Source organism: Engraulis encrasicolus, chromosome 22 (assembly GCF_034702125.1).
Source record: "Engraulis encrasicolus isolate BLACKSEA-1 chromosome 22, IST_EnEncr_1.0, whole genome shotgun sequence".
Taxonomy (NCBI): domain Eukaryota; kingdom Metazoa; phylum Chordata; class Actinopteri; order Clupeiformes; family Engraulidae; genus Engraulis; species Engraulis encrasicolus.
In genome coordinates, this window is record NC_085878.1 from 30286800 (window position 1) to 30291799 (window position 5000).

The following is a 5000-nucleotide window of genomic DNA, read 5'->3' on the forward strand; positions in this document are numbered from 1 at the left end:
TCCTTATCATATCCTAAACCACCCTGATGTCCGTTGGCAAACCTCAGGTGGGACTGCACAGGTTCCCTCTGAAGTAGAGGTACCATGTGTGCACTACAGGATTTTAAACCTCTGTGGCATTAAGTTCTACCAGTAGTTTTCTCAGTGATTTTGGTCCCAGTAGCTTTGATATCATTGCCTAGTTCATCCCGTACAGGTCTAGGGTGCTTTCTTTCTGTTCTCATGGTTATCAAATCCCTACAAAAGGTCAAATCTTGTATAGAACCCCAGACAGGCTGATGGATAGTCATTTCGTATTCCTCACTCCCCATTTTGGAAGAAATGCATCAACAGCTGGGTCATTAATACCCAGTCTCTTTCTTGTGGCTTTGCAGCCCATTTAATCTTTGTTCAGGTCTAAAATCTTGTCCCTGATATCATTTGACCGCTGTTTGGTCTTTCCCATGATGGTGAGGTTGGAGTGTGACTGATTCACTCATACTATGGACTTATTCTGCTGATTAAATGTGTCTTTTATGCATGTTAGTATGTACAGGTGTCTTTCATTTAGATGACAAGTTGATCGGAAGTGGCCATCTGGTCTGTGGGCCCGGAACTGTGATCAGTTGGCAGGGGATCAAATACTTATTTTGCTCGATGAAATGGAAATAAATTTATATATATTCTCTTAAGTTAATTTCTGGATTTTCTTTTTGATATTCTGTCTCTCCATATTAGAATACATATTATCATAACATTTATTGACTGATCATGTCTTTGTTAGTAGGCAAACCAACAAAATCAGCAAGGGATCAAATACTTATTGGACTCACTGTAGGTTCACACACAGACACACAGAAACATAGGTTCATTGGTGTTTTTTTGTTGGATTGTTTTTTTTTAATATGCAGATGCTTTCAAAGTTTGACAAGGCTGGTCCTGTAAGTCAGTTTAATAATTTATTCAAGCCATGAGGTCTTTGTGTTTGTTTTTTTTTTTTGACAAAACAAGCATAATGGAATGAATATAACCAAAGGCAAGAGTTAAAGATTAATTGACATGAACAAGTTAATTAATGAGAATTCATTAATTGCTGCCGATGTTAATTTACAGTAGTTTGTTTCTGATTATTATATGGTTGTGACGTCATCTGTCGAATGCTCCATTCATTTCAACGGGGCTCCCCAACGTTCGGACGTCTGTTATTTTTCGATAACGGACGGGTTGGTCTATAACAGACCCCTGTCAATGGCAACAAGACTTTTCACTGCTAAAGCGACTTTTCAACAAGACTCTAATCAGCTGCTGTGATAGACAGCACCCGTTGTCCTGGCTACCGCTGTCAATGGCAACAATACGTTCACTGCTAAAGCCACTGGCTTGTATACAAGTCAGTGGCTAAAGCGAATGTTTCATATCACTCCGCAGGGGGTCCGGTCTTTTGTCACTCTAATAAGCTGCTGCGATAGACAACACCTGTTGTCCTGGCTAGCCTACCTAGCTGTTGCCTAGCGGTGTTCCACAACGGCACTGTTTTGTTTTGCGCAGCAACAATCTTAACATTAAATAGGTCTAAAGAAATGTCCCCGCATGTGTGAATCATTTAAGTATATCCATATAATAAGCGGGTTAACTTTCGGCGAGTCGGTCGCTTTGTGGAATAGCAGCACTTCAGAGAGAACAAGACCCCTCCGCTCCGCGTCGGGGTCTAAAGATTCTCTCTGTCGTGCTGCTATTCCACGGTAGCGACCTTCTCGCCGAACGTTAACCCTTACTTAATTATCCATTGCACAGGCAGGCACTGTGCTATCGAGCCACAGACACAGGCCGCAGTGCATTATGGGTCAGACGGGGCCTATTCCTTTCCCTCTGCACTATGTACAGCAGTGGTTTCAAAACTTGTTCAGCAGGGCTCCCCTTTTGGACTTCAGAATATTATCGTGACCTCCATCCCCCCACCCCCCTCCCCAACACACACACACACACCACCACCATCCCCACACCCGCAATAGTCTTGGCCTTTTGCTAGAAATTGCTAGAAATCCACAGCAAATACATCAAGTAACCATACAAGTGATGAATATATGTCCCTTTGTCCTAGACCATCTTCAATACCTCCACGACCCCCCAAGGGGTCCCGGCCCCCAGTTTGGGAACCACTAATGTACACTATGGATATGAATTCACTGAGTTAGCATGTCTGTTAGTAGAAGATAGCAGGATATGCAGAACTGCTACATTTGCATATTTAACACTGAAGAAGAATTTCAAAACGAGTAGTAATTCAGTAATATTCTCTATACAAAATCTGCTCAAATCCTCTCTTCAACAACTGTAAAAGATATTCATACAGAAAACAAATTGTAAGAATGGGCTCCTTGAATTCTAAAGCTTTTCATAAATGGATAGCCTAAGACAGAATTGAGCATGAAACGGCATCTAGAAATGAATAAAAGAAAGAACGTGGAGAAGGGAAGGGTGTTCCTCCTTGCATCTGTTTTGCATTGTGAGATCCCCCTAATTAAAACATTAGCGTTATTACGCCGGCTTTTCCCCCTCGCATGCCTAACAAGATTAACGTTCGCCCGCAGACATGCAGCACTGATATCATTTCACAGGCATTGTTTTTACACCACAAAAACAGGATTAAACGCTTTGAGTGTGTGTGTGTGTGTGTGTGTGTTAGAGAGAGAGAGAGAGAGAGAGAGAGAGAGAGAGAGAGAGAGAGAGAGAGAGAGAGAGAGAGAAAGAGAGAGAGAGAGAGAGATATTGAGAGAGGAAGATGAGGAGAAGGAGAAAGAGAATGAGAAAGAGTAGAAACAGAGAGAGAAAGAGAGAGACAAGTCAAATTGACTGAGACAAAAAGTCAGAGCGACAGCCAGACGGTAAGAGAGAGAGAGACTCGGTGTGAGTTTAAGTGTCCCCATCCCTTATCCAAACACAGATGTATTATTAATAATCCAGGCGAGTCCCAGCACAGGCAACCATTTAGAGCATGTGTAATTAAAGACTCTCCGCCTTACCGGAACACACATCACATCACACATCACTGATCGAGGAAAAGACCTCAAGATAAAGATTGAAGGTGACCCACAGCAGAACACTTAATGAGATCATTTATTCTGACCAGTTACTGTCTGGCTGATCTACGTACATCAATCTGGGAAGTGATGGTTCTAATAGTGTGCAGCTTATCTTGTACTGCCACCTACTGTTGCAAAGTCGAACTGCAGGCAGTTGAGTTCAGGTATCACAAACTCTCCTCTAGGGCTGGGTGATTTTACATTTATGATATATGGATTACTTTATATCACGATGTGCCACAATTATATATGTTTCCAGTTATTCTATTTCCTTTCTCTTTATTGTGTTGTGTCTTTAAAATGAATCTTCTTCTTTGTATTCTTCTTTTTACAGTACCTAGAGCTTGCATGGTGACAACATGAAATTAAAATAAATATTAAATTGTATTGAATTGTATATTAGCTGTAATAGTAGAAAAAATGAGTTTATCATGATATAAATGATAGAGGAGAAAGGGCGCGATAGACAATGTTAATATAAGACAATGACGATATATGTCGTCATATTGTCTAGCATGTTCTCTGCACAGTATGTTGTATCCTCCATGAACAAGGTCGTAGTTTCTGTTTCCAGAGGTCACCAAAACCGATGAAATATATGCATTTACAGTTCCATAGTGGGTCATTTGCAAAGACACAGTCTCGCATGGCTCACAAAAAACTCCCTCATGTTGTACAACTATTTCCTGTTGTCTCAATCATCCAACTTCTGAAAGAGTAAATGTTTCTCTGGATTTGTAAGGGTCCTAATAGGCTCACAGCCACGTCTATGGTGTTTAAAATGGGCAAAGTTCTACAACGTCACGGTCAGGTCCGCCACAAGGTGGCAGCAAACCAAGTTCTTGCCTCCGGCATCCCAAGTGGGAATGGCATGTAAAGGAAATCCCTTCTTCACACTCAAACTCATACATGCACACGTGCACGCACACACACACATCGCATACACACACGTCAATGTTCAAGGTTGAGGCTATAACAACACACACCAACCCTCATATAAAGTCACACACTCAGAGATACATAAGAGTGTGCACCCACAAACTCATGTATGCAAGAACGTTCACACACCGAACAAATACACATAAGCGCACGCACGCACGCACACACAAAATTTCATTCACTCCGATATCTATGGGGCACTCACATTCTATGCCATTGAACTTGTGCTAAACTGTGCATATGAACCAAACCCATCCCTAAACGTAACCTGTAAGTAAAGCACACACACACACACACACACACACACACACACACACACACACACGCACACGCACACGCACACGCACACGCACACGCCCACGCCCACGCACACACACACACACACACACACACACACACACACACACACACACACACACACACACACACACACACACACACACACACACACACACACACACACACACACACACACCTCTTACTCCCCTCTCTTCACCAGCCTATATGCAGTATTACTGTGCAGGCTCCATGCATGTAAAGAGAGGGCGCCGCTGCCTGCCACTCAGTCAGTGTGCTGGATCTGCAGCTGACATGCTCACAAGACAACACAGCCCCAGAAATTACACCCCAGTGTTTCCCATACATTGAGGAAACTATGGCGGCCCGCCATAGTTTAAATTTGGCCGCCATAGTTTCCGAAAATGTAAAAAAAAAAAAAAAAAAAAAAAAAAAATTTTTTTTTTTTTTTTTTTTTTTTACTTTTTTTTTTTTTTTTTACGATTTCCGTGTTTGTTAAAAGCGATTTGAATTACGATTTCCTTCGCATTTTCCTCCTGGAGTAAATACATCCTACAGAGAAAACCAAGTGCTTGACAGTTGGGGACAGTTGGGATGAGTTTACTAACACTCCCCAGGCTTTGTTTTACAGTTGTAATGGGTTAGGTGACAGGCCTTCATTGACAAGGCAGATGAGACATCGGGCTGCATATAGAAATTAAT